A 12,611-nucleotide genomic window follows, 5' to 3' on the forward strand; every position below is an offset into this window, starting at 1 on the left:
TTTTTTTTTTTTTTTTTTTTTAAAGCACAACGTAATTCCTTGGGGATTCATCGAAGTTGTTGCTGGTATCAGTAGTTCATTACTTTTTATTGCTAGTCGTATTCCATGGTATGTTTGTACCACAAAGACATCTGGGTTGATTCTAGTTTTGGGCTCTTGGAAATAAAACTGCTGTGAGCATTTGTGTACAGGTTTTGTGTTAATGTAAATTTTCATTTCTCTGGGATTACCAGGTTCAATGGTGGTTACGTGTTTAGTTTTTTAAGCAGCTGTCCAGTGTTTTCCAGAGTGACTACCATTTCACATTCTTGCCAGCAGTGTATGAGTGATCCTATATCTCTGCATTCTCACCAACATTTAGCATGGCCACTATTTTTTATTTAAGCCATTCTGATATGTGGGTGGTAATACATCATTGTGGGTTTAATTTGTATTTCCATAATAGCTAATACTGTTGAATATCTTTTTTTTTTCTTTGAGACAGCATGTCAGTATGTCACCCTCAATAGAATGCTGTGGCATCACAGCTCACAGTAACTGCAAACTCTTGGGCTTAAGCAAGTCTCTTGCCTTAGCCTCCCAAGTAGCTGGGACTACAGGGACCCTTCACAATGCCTGGGTGTTTTTTTGTTGCAGTTGTCATTGTTGTTTAGCTGGGCAGGGCTGGGTTCGAACCCACCGGCCTTGGTGCATGTGGCCAGTGCCGTAACCATTGTGCTATAGATGCTGAGCCATTTGAACATCTTTTCAGGTGTGTATTTGCCTTCTGTATTTTTTTTTTTTTTTTTTGAGACAGAGTCTTACTTGGTTGTCCTGGGTAGAGTGCCGTGGTGTCATAGCTTACAGCAACCTTGAACTCCCGGGCTCTGGCAAGCCTCTTGCCTTAGCCTCCCAAGTAGCTGTGTCTATAGGTGCCCACCACAATGTCCAGCTAGACAGTGATATTGAAGGTAGAGCAGGCAAACCAGTTTGGAAAAACAAACTACATATGATTTTCCTTATATTGACTTTGGCCCCAGTCCATGAGAGAGCCAAAGTTAAGTAATATCCTCCCTGAAAAAGAAAATTTGCTTTTTTGAATATGTATGTATGCCCTAAAGGTAACCAGTGCCATTAGTTGCCCTTTGTGATTAGCAGACAATTAGATGAAACTAATGTCACTTTTCTCTGATTGTTCAGCTCTTCCCATTAAGGCCCCCCCAAACAAACCCCGCTGGTTTTTAGACCCTTTCCTGCATTAGCAACAGAAGACTAGATAATCATTTATTACCTGCAAGTGGTAAGTGCTCCAGAATATTTGTTGAATGATTGAATTAGTTTGCCAGTCTCAATAGACTTGTACTTGCTAATAACCCTGAGTGAAGAGAGGCATTATCAGTTAGGTTAATAAAGCATTACATTGAGAGTGGGGATGTTAATGCAGGCATAATGCAGTAAAATCGCCCAGCCTGAGCTGGTAATTTGAGTTTAGCCATTGCACGTACATTTTTTGTGGTCCTTTATGTTTCTGCCTCTTTTTCCACGAGGAGAGCTCATTCTTTTGAGACTCTTGTCTGTGTCATCATCATCCAGTAATATTCATTAAGCTCCTACGTGCTGAGTACTGCTGGGTTTTGTCCCTTTTAATGAGTGTGAACTTTTAAGTTGAAGGATAGATGTTTATGCAACACTGTGTTGTCCTAGAAGGAGTAATCTGTGAGTAAACATGATTTTGGCACACTGTTTTTCTCAGTTCAGTAGGTTGATTAGATTAATCACTCACACACACACACACACACACACACACACACACGTATATATATTTTGTTTGTTTGTTTGTTGTTGTTGGCAAGTTGCCGGTGCCTCTTTAAAGCAAGTGGCAAATCAGCTTGCCTTTGTGCTAGAAGATGTTATCAGACCTGACTCTTTGTCAGTATTAGCCATTAGTGGGTTCTTTATCTTGATTTTGTAAATAACTAGTAGATGTTTATGGTCTATGATTCTTTGCTAATCACTTTTGTCACTTACCGCAGAATGCCTTTTCAGTCACTGACCAGTGTTTGCTTGTACCGAGTACAGTGTTGTGTGATGCTTTGTTTTGTGTTAATCTTGTAGTTTAAAAAAGCCTTAAAAATAAGAAACAGTACAAAAAAAGTTAACAAAAGTTACAAATCAAAATACAAGGAAACATTTCTATCCAGCCTTTGTTGGGTTGTGAGATATGACTTGTCCCTCCTCTCTACCTCCACACAATTTTTTTTCCTCCCAGCATACAGTTTTGTAAGTTCCCTTAATTTTCCCTTCAAGGTATTTTTTATTTTCTCAACTATATTCTCTTTGCCATCACCTGGCCTACTCCCTCATCACCACACCACCTACTTTGTGTGTTTATATTCTCTTTCTTTCTCAACGGCCTCTTTTGCCTCCTGCCAACTTCTCCCATGTTTATCTGCCAGACTAATTTCCCTAGATGCTTCTCTTGCCTGTGATGATTTGCTCACAATTCTTTATAAAGAAAGCAGAACCTGAGTCCCTTGCCTGGAGTCATTATGCAGTTCCCCTCACTCAGTGTAGTGGCAGGTCTCATACTCTTCAAAAGTCAGTTGTTCTCCAAGGGTAAGCTTGTTGACTGCTCCTTACAGGGTGGTGCCATGGTTAAGACATGGGCATTGGAATCAGATTTGCTTGGGATCAGATGCTGGTTTAGCCATTTACCCTTGGAAGTTAACCCCTCTGTGCCTTGGATTCCTTACCTATAAATTTGGCATCATGCTAGTCCTTATTTCATAGAGTTGTGAGGTGTGTATCTGACACATAGTTAAGGAAAAAGGTGACACCAAAGAAGAAAATAAAACATACTTGGAGATAACTGCTATTTACAGGTTATCTGTCTTCCTAGTCTTATTTCTAAATGTTATACACTTATGCACAACAATGTAGGACATATACATACATTATACATAATTATGGTCATGCCATGTATATACTTTTCTTGCCTAATATTATAGCTTGAACATTTGCCTGTGTCATTAAATATTATTATAAATCATTATAATGAATGTAGGCAATTTAATTGCTAATTTAGTCTGTCAGTAGTGGACATATTTACTTCCAATTTTTTAATGACTAGACACATTTCTAAAATTAAGTGGGTCAAAGGTTATGGCCTTAAAATGACTTGTGTATGTTGGAAAATTGCTTTTCAAATGGTTATATCAATTTTATTTCTTCTGTAGTGGGAAACTCTAGGGTGTTTCATAACACCCACTGACTACTAAAATTTTGGTGAGTCTTTGATGATGTGATAGATGATCTAGGAGGGCAAAGGTCATTGCTCAAATTGCATTGAACCCAAGGTACTTACAGTAATGACCTCATGGTACTCCATGAGTACTTATTTGGTTGATTTTCAATAGTGATGTGATGGGCTTTGTAGAATTTTAAGATTTAGAAACTGGAGGTGATTGGAGAAATCAATTAATGTAGCTTCATGTTTTGAAGATAAGGAAAGTGAGACAGAGGTGAAGAAACTTGTTCAAGTTCATATAGCTTGTTAGGAGCAGAATATGTATTAGGTTCTCAGCGTTAAAATTCATAGATTTTTTCACTGTCTCACATTTTTTCTCACTTCCTTATTCCATTCACATTCCCCCATCTGACTTCACTTACTGTGAGACATAACTGGCCAAATTTGGAAGTACAGCTTATGACCATAGAAAAAAATAATGAATGTTTTTTAACATTTTGAGTCTAAGGATGAAGGGATTCTGACTAAACCTCATCAGATAGTCCAGCTTTGTTACTACTTAATTCCTCTATCTCTCCCACCCCCTGAGAGCTTCCCAGGTGCCAGTGTTTAACTCAAATCAAATGTAAAGAGTGTGAAGATGGGGAGCTAAAATATGGCCTGTGCCTCACCTAGCCCTCAGTGATTTGTACTTAGAAACAGATTTCCTTAGGGGTTATGGACTTAAGTAGTAGTTACATTGTCTGGCTCTGTGGCCTTTCTCCTCTCTAGCTGTGATGTTGAGAAAAGGAAAAACATGGAAGCTCAGCTTGACTCAGTCTTGCCCCTGGAATGGATTCTCTGAGCCATCATTTTAATGCAGCCTTGCCCTATAGGTTCAGAAGTGTGGAAGTCCTCAGTGACTTCACTATTTTTGTGTTTCCTTAAAGAACACTTGGTTTCTCAGGATAGGCAAGGTAGCATGGATTCATGTTTTATGTATCAATAATGTGGAATAAAAATTAAATGTAGTGACTTTTTGCAGTTTATTCTTTTTGGAGGTACTGTGATGATTAAGGCATGAAAAGGTTAGCAGTTTCAATGCTGGATTTCATATCTCACCTCATTAATTATCAATAAGATTAACTAAAATTATCAAGGCAAAATATTTGTTTACTCTTCTCAGTTTACAGAATAACCTACTTTTATCACTCCTTTCCGTAACAAAAATTTAAAGATATTACCAATTGATTATAAGAATTGTATTAATGGATTAAAATTTTCCTATTAAAGAAGTCTGCTTTGAAATACCTTTTGCCTGTCTGGGCAAGGTGGCTCACACCTGTAATCCCGAGCCCAGAAGTTTAAGAACAGCCTGAGTGAAGAGCTAGACCCTATCTCTACTAGAAATAGAAAAAAATAGCTAGGTGTTGTGGCGGGCACCTATCGTCCCAGCTACTCAGAAGGTGAAGGCAGGAGGATCACTTGCTTCTTGTGAAGCAAAAAAATAAGTTCTCCTGGGAATGCTTTCTAGTGGTAGAGATATCAAAGCTGAGACCTAAAGAGTGAGAAGAAATCTTAGTGTCTGGACTGAAGACCATAGAGATTGCTGGCTGTGTTCTCTGTCTTCTAAAAAAACACAGCACCAGCTGGTGTCCTGGCAACACATTGCAACATACTGTCATCAAGAGCAGGGACTTCTGTCTAAAACAAATGAGGCAATGAGAAGGAAACAGGAGGACAGGGAGGTGAATGAGAGGAAAGAACACATGAGGAGGAACCAACAGAAAAATTCAGGCAACACGAAAAAACAAAACAGAGGAACTCCCCGAAGGGACCATGAGGCAGTTACTACAGCAGACTGTACCCATAAAGAATTAATGGACTTGACAGAAAAGGAATTTACAATATGGAGTGAACGAGAAAATGGAAAGACAGAACCAAAAATCAAACAAGAGATATGTAGAATGTAGAAAGGATATGGCTGAGTTTAAAGAAATGAAGGAGACAATTAGGGAATGTACAGATGCAGAAGGTAGTATCAAAAATAGGTTAAACCATGGAGAAGAAAGAACCTCAGAGCTAGAGGATAAAAAGTTTTTGAGATTAAGTCAGGTAGTTAAAGAGGAAGAAAAGAAAAGAGAGAAAGCAGTACAGGCATTCAGAGAAGTATGAGACTCCATGAAGCATTCAAACATACGAATAATAAGGATCCCTAAAGGGGAAGAAGACTGTCCCAAAGGAATAGAAGCCCTACCAGAGACTATCATAAAGGAAACTTCCTAAAGTTTCTTCCTTTACTAAAGACCCCGAGACACTCCTTTCAGATGAATAGCAAACCCTGGGTCATCTCAACCCAGAGCCTTTCCAAGATACATTATAATGAACCTGTCCAAAGTCAAGATGAAAGAAAAAATTCTGCAAGCCACCCAGGAGTAAGCACCAACTGACCTGCAGAGGCAGAGCCATTAGGATAACAACAGACTTTTCAACTGAAACCTTCCAGAAGAGCATGGTCATTCACCTTCAACATTCTTAAAACAATTTTCAGCCCAGAATTCTATAACCTGCTAAACTAAGTTTCAAAGTTGATGGAGAAGTCAAATCTTTTGTGGATATACAAGCACTGAGGAAATTTGCCACAAGACCAGCTCTACAGAAAATGCTTAGACCTCTTCTCAACACTTATCTCCACGATGGACCACCAGCAAAGTACACACTGAGAAGCTAAAGGTAAAAATATAGCTTCCACAATGGCGTAAAGGTAAAAACTACACAATGAACTTTCACAAAATAGATGAATAGAACTCTAACACACTTATCAGTTCTCTCAGTAAATGTCAGTGGACTGGCTGATTGGATAAAAAAGCCCAAGCCATCCATATACTGTCTCCAGGAGACAGACCTAGCCTTGAAGGACAAGTCAAGACTCAGGGTTAAGGGATGGGAAACAGTATTTCAAGGAAATGGAAATCAGAAGAAAGGAGGGGTTGCAATCTTATTTTCAGATACAAGTGGATTTAAAGCAACTAAAGTTAAGAAAGACAAAGATGGATGCTTTATACTGGTCAAAGGATCAATGCAACAAGAAGACATTTCAATTTTAAATATTTACGCGCCCAAATTATATGCTCTCACATTTATGAAACAACTTGATGGGTCTTAGCAATATGATATCTCATAACACCATGATAGTTAGAGACTTTAACATCCCTCTGACAGAACTGGATAGATCCTCTAAACAGAAACTAAACAAAGATGTAAAGGACTTAAATGTGACCCAGAAGAAATGGGATTAATATACATATACAGAACACACCATCCCAAACCTAAGGAATATGCATTTTTCTTATCAGCCCATGGTACATACTCAAAATCGACCACATCTTAGGATACAAATCAAACCTCAGCAAAATTAAAAGAATAGAAATTACACCTTGTATTTTCTCATACCACAAGGCAATAAAGGTGGAATTCAACTCCAACAAAAACATTCATTCCCACACAAAGACTTGGAAATTAAATAACCTTATGTTGAATGATAGTTGGGTTCAGGAAGAGATAAAAGAGGAAATTGTAAACTTTCTTAAATTTAACAACGAGGAAGGCACAAATTGCCAAAACCTGTGGGATACAGCAAAAACAGTCTTAAGAGGGACATTTATTGCATGAGATGCCTACATTCAAAAAACAGAAAGTGCATCAACAAACTCATGAACAATCTTATGGAATTAGAAGAAGAAGAACAATCTAATCCCAAGCCCAGCAGAAGAAAAGAAATAACCAAAATTAAATCAGAGATTAATGAAATTGAAAAGTTGAACAGACTAATTTCAAGAACTGAGATCGAAAAAACAATAAAAAACCTCCCAACTAATAAAAGCCCTGGTCCAGATGGCTGGCATCAGAATTCTACCAAAACTTCAAAGAAGAGCTTATACCCATACTGTAGAAAGTATTCCAAAAAATTGAGAAGGAAGGAATCTTCCCCAACACATATGAAGCAAACATCACCCTGACACCAAAACTGGGAAAAGACTCAACTAAAAATGGGAATGTCAGACCAATTTCACTAATGCATAGAGATGCAAAAATTCTTAATAAAATCCTAGCCAATAGATTACAGCTACACATTAAAAAAAAATCATTCATCACGATTAAGTAGGTTTCATCCGAGGGATGGCAAGGCTGGTTTAACATATGTAAGTCCATAAATGTAATTCACCATATCAACAGTAGCAAAAACAAAGAACATACGATCCTCTCAATAGACACAGAAAAAGCATTTGATAAAATTAAGCATCCTTTTCTTTCTTTCTTTTTTTTTAAAGCATCCTTTTTTAATTAGAACTCTGAAGAAAATAGACAGAGGTGGCACATTTCTTAAACTGAATGATGCCATCTGTGACAAACCCATAGCTAATGTTATACTGAATGGAGTAAAACTGAAAGCCTTTCCACTTAGAACTGGAACCAGACAAGGTTGTCCTCTATCACCACTACTATTCAACATAGTGCTGTAAGTTCTAGCTAATACAGTCAGGCAAGAGAAGGAAATAAAGGGCATCCAAATGGTGGCAGAGGAGGTCAAACTCTTGCTCTTTGCTGATGATACGGTCTTGTACTTAGAGAACCCCAGAGACTCAACCCCAAGACTGGATATGATTAAAAAATGCAGTACTGTCTCAGGATATAAAATCAGTGTCCACAAATTATATACGCCGGTAACAAGCAAAATGAGAAGCTAATCAAGGACTTGTACAAGTCCTTTCACAGTAGGTTCAAAGAAAATGAAATACATAGGAATATACCTAACAAAAGAGGTGAAGCACCTCTATAAAGAAAACTATGAAGCCCCCCAAAAAGAAATAACAGAAGATATTAACAAATGGAAGAACATACCATGCTCATGGCTGGGAAGAATCAACATTGTGGAAATGTCTATACTTCCTAAAGCAATCTATAGATTCAGTGCAGTCTCCATTAAAATACCAACATCATACTTTCAAGATTTGGAAAAAATATTTCTTTGTTTTATATGGAACCAGAAAAAGACCTGTATAGCCAAGGCAATTCTTAGTAATAAAAACAAGGCTGGGGCCATTAGCCTACCAGATTTTAGGCTGTACTTCAAGGCTACAGTAATCAAAACAGCATGGTATTGGCACAAAAATAGAGACATGGTCATCTGGAACCTAATAAAAAAAACATGAAATGAAATGAACATTTTATAGGCACCTAATCTTTGATAAACCAAACAAGAACATACACTGGGGGAAAGAATTCCTATTCAATAAATGGTTCTGGGAGAACTGGATAACCACATGTAAAAGACTGAAACTGGACCTGTACTGTTCTCCACTCAAATTGATTCAAGATAAAAGATCTAAATCTAAGGCATGAAGCAATAAAAATCCTCAAACTGTGGGGAAAACACTTGAAGTTATTGGACTGAGGAAAGAATTTATGAAGAAGACTTCAGTGGCAATAGCAACAACAACAAAAACAAATGGGACTTAATTAAATTGAAAAGCTTCTGTACAGCTAAGGTGACAACAACCAAAGCAAATAGATAGCCATCAGAATGGGAAAAGATATTTGCACATTATAAATTGAAAAAAAGCTTACAGAGAGCTGAAATTAATCAACATTAAAAAGAGCCAACTATCTCTTATATCAGTGGGCAAGAGAGATGAATAGAACCTTCTCTAAAGAAGATAGACGAATGACTAACAAACATAGGAAAAAATGCTCATCTTCCTTAATTATCAGAGAAATGCAAATCAGAACCACCCTAAGATACTATCTAACCCCAATGAGAATGGCCCACATCACAAAATCTCAAAGCTGCAGATGCTGGTGTGGTTGTGGAGAGACGGGAATACTTCTATAGTGCTGGTAGGACTGCAAACTAATACAACTCTTTTTGAAGGAAGTGTGGAGAATCCTCAAAGAACTCAGACTAGACCTCCCATTTGATCCTGCAACCCCATTACTGGGCATCTTATCCAGAAGACAAAAAATTATTTTGTCATAAAGACATTTGCACTAGACTGTTTATTGCAGCTCAATTCACAATTGCCAAAAACAGTCTAAATGCCCACCACTCTATAAATGGATTAACAAGCTGGTAGATATACCATGGAATATTATTCAGCCACTAAAAAAAATGGAGACTTTACATCTTTTGTATTAACCTGGATGGAGTTGAAACACATTCTTCTTAGTAAAGCATCACAAGAATGGAGAAATAAGAATCCAATGTACTCAATTCTGATATGAGGACAATTGATGACCTAGTACATGGTGGGAAGGTAGGGAAAGGGGGAACAGAGAGAGGGAAGGAAGGAGGGATGGGGGTGTCATGGTGTGTGACCCACCTCTTGTAGGTGGGACTCAATTATAAGAGGGACTTTACCTATACAATGCAATCAGGGTAACCTGGTTCTCTGTACTCTCAATGAATCTTCAACAATAAAAAAAAAAAAAAATGTTGGGTAGTGCCCATAGATCAATGGGTAGGGTGCCGACCACATACACTGAGGCTGGCAGGTTCAAACACGGCCTGGGCCAGCTAAACATCAATGACCACTGCAACAAAAAAATAACCAGACGTTGTGGCGGGGGCCTGTAGTTCCAGCTACTTGGGAGGCTGAGGCAAGAGAATTACTTAAGCCCAAAAGTACTCTACCCAGGGCAGCAGCTTGAGACTTTGCCTCAAAAAGAAAAAGAAAAAGAAAATGTCATCTACTGAGAGCTCAATTAGTTCCATCTATAGTTCCTTAGGGGCCTTAGTGATATCAACTAGGTGAAGCTGAAATGCAAATTTTAGTGTGATGTTGTGGTTCTCAAAGTCAGTGAACCTTTCATTATATTCTGTGATTAGTAAGTCTTATAACATTGTTGCATATTCTTCAAATGATTTGCATATATCATTGCTAACTGGGGAAAATGTTTATGCAAAATTTCTTTTTGATGAAGTGTTTTGGCTCAGCACCTGTGGCTCAAGTGGCTAAGGCACCAGCCACATACACCTAAAGTGGCGGGTTTGAATCCAGCCTGGGCCCGCCAAATAACAATGACGGCTGCAACCAAAAAATAGCCAGGCATAGCGGTGGGCGCCTGTGGTCCCAGCTACTTGGGAGGCAGAGGCAGGAGACTCGCTTGAGCCCAGGAGTTGGAGGTTGCTGTGAGCTGTGATGTTATGGCACTCTACCCAGGGCAACAGCTTGAGGCTCTGTCTCAAAGCAAAAAAAGAAGAAGTGTTTTGAAAAAGGATAGCTTTTTTGAAATATTTGGATTTTTCCTCCACATATCCTAAATAGACTCAGTTTTACCTTACAAAGAAATATTCCAGTGATTTTGATTTGACACGATACCACACAGAATTTTTATATTCCTATAGAAATGTTCTTTGAATGATTTACATTGCTGACTCTGTTCTTCATAAAATTTAGCTATCTATTCTCTCAGGGATAAAATTTTGGCTAACATCTGTTCCTGTAATTGCCAATGCGTTTCATAAAGATAGAACAAATCCATACCAAATACCTCATTGTTCAAGTTTATTATGTTATAAAACTGATGATGCCATGTTGCACTTGCAGAAATATAGTTAATAATACTTATAACTTCTTGCAAAGTGTTGCTTAAACTAGTAGCTTTAGCACAGAGATTTTGCTGATGTAAGATACAATGAAAAGAAACAACAGCATCTGGATCTGTTATTACTTTTTTAAAAATCTGTGCAGTGAACCCTTCATGTTTTCCTGTCATGGTAGGTGCACCATATGTACATACACTCAATAAATTTACCAAAATCAGTTCAACTTCACAAAGTTTATCTTAAAAGTTGTTGAAGGTATCTATTCCCCGTGTTCTGTTCAAAAGAGTACTCAAAGCAAGTAATTCTTTGTAGGAAAGAAATCTTCTGCTATGCTTTGAATGGAGTATAAAATCTGCGCTGAATCAGTAGAGAATGAGTTGATTCATCTAAAGCAATTGAATACTATATTTTCTTTTTGAAGTTGCGTGAAGTTGTTTTGTTAAGTTGAAGGCTAATTCATGCTGCTGACAGTTATGGCTCTCCTTGAAAGAAGTAGTTGTCTGTGCTTTGAAACGTTATCAAAATCTAAGCATCCTACAACTTTGACAATACATTCTTTCACAATTTCTGCATCACTGAATGATTCCCCTTTCCCCCTGAGTGTATAGGCTACTTTATAAGTTGCTTCAGTGGCATTATTTCCAGGTCTTACTGCTGCTTGAAAGAATTGTCTTTGCTTTTGCTTTTTATCTTTTAATTTCTGCAGTACAGTCTTTTGTTCCCTCCCCTCTAGTTCAAAATATTTGTGGTCTTATGAGTCTGATGAGCACCGAATTTCTTTAATATTGATATTGCAGTATTGCAAAGCAAGCAAACCATCTCATCTTTAGCAGAAACAAGATAATATTGCAATTTTCCATCCTTGTTAATAAAAAATCTGTTTTCTTCTTTCAGTGTTCTCTTGGCTTTCTTTGACATGATGGGTTGTTAAGCAGACAGAATTAAAATATACTGTCGAGGCCATGTGGTGTGGCTCATGCCTGTAATCCTAGCAGTCTGCGAGGCTGAGGTAGGAAGATCACTTGAATTTAGGAGCTCAAGACCAGTATGAGTAAGAATGAGATGCCCTCTCAACTAAAAGTAGAAAAAAATTAATAGAGCATGGTGGTGAACACCTGATGTCTCAGATACTTAGCAGGCTGAGGCAGGAGGATCACTTGAGCCCAGGAGTTTGAGGTTGTAGTGAGCTATGACATCAGTGCACTGTAGCCCAGGTGATAGAGCCAGTCTCTGTCTCCAAAACAACAACAAAAAACAAAACAAAAAATTGTCAATCTGTGAAACTATTCACAAATTTCACTTCAAAATAGAACACAGTACACCCTTGTCAAAAGCTGATAACAGACTAGCATGCTTGACCCCATAAACTCTTGCCAACCAGCCTCATGAAGTAGTGGTGCCAGCCAGTCAGGGGAAGTTAGAATTAAATCATGAGCAGCCATCAGTTTAGCCCTTATTGCTGACTAATATTCTAATTGTGCCAGTCAATATAGGAGGATTATTTCATTGAATATGCTATAGTTTGGTAATTTAAATAAGTTCAGTTAAAAAGAAAAATATAAAAGATGAATAAAATGTATAATAAAAAAGGATTTGTTCTATAAAATTCAGATTCAGTTAATAAGTCACACTTTAGGAGCTTGAATGCCACATGTGGCTTAAGGCTATAGGTTACCCAACCCCTGGCCTAGACGTTTCTCCAGGTAGCCAGGCCTTAAGAGCCCAGGGGAAATTCAAGGTCTTGGGTTCCAGTCACACAGACAGCCTCCTTGTTCCCATTTCATTAGTCCCAGCCGCTCC

The 12,611-nt window shown here is 38.0% G+C and overlaps 1 protein-coding gene across 1 annotated transcript in view; it reads left to right on the top strand.

Moving 5' to 3' along the window:
* The window catches only part of FAM160A1 (family with sequence similarity 160 member A1), a 241,812-nt gene that overhangs the window by 110,329 nt on the left and 118,872 nt on the right, over positions 1-12,611 (top strand). The window lies entirely within an intron of this gene.

This window comes from Otolemur garnettii, unplaced genomic scaffold (assembly GCF_000181295.1).
Source record: "Otolemur garnettii isolate 467f Iridium unplaced genomic scaffold, OtoGar3 scaffold00041, whole genome shotgun sequence".
Taxonomy (NCBI): domain Eukaryota; kingdom Metazoa; phylum Chordata; class Mammalia; order Primates; family Galagidae; genus Otolemur; species Otolemur garnettii.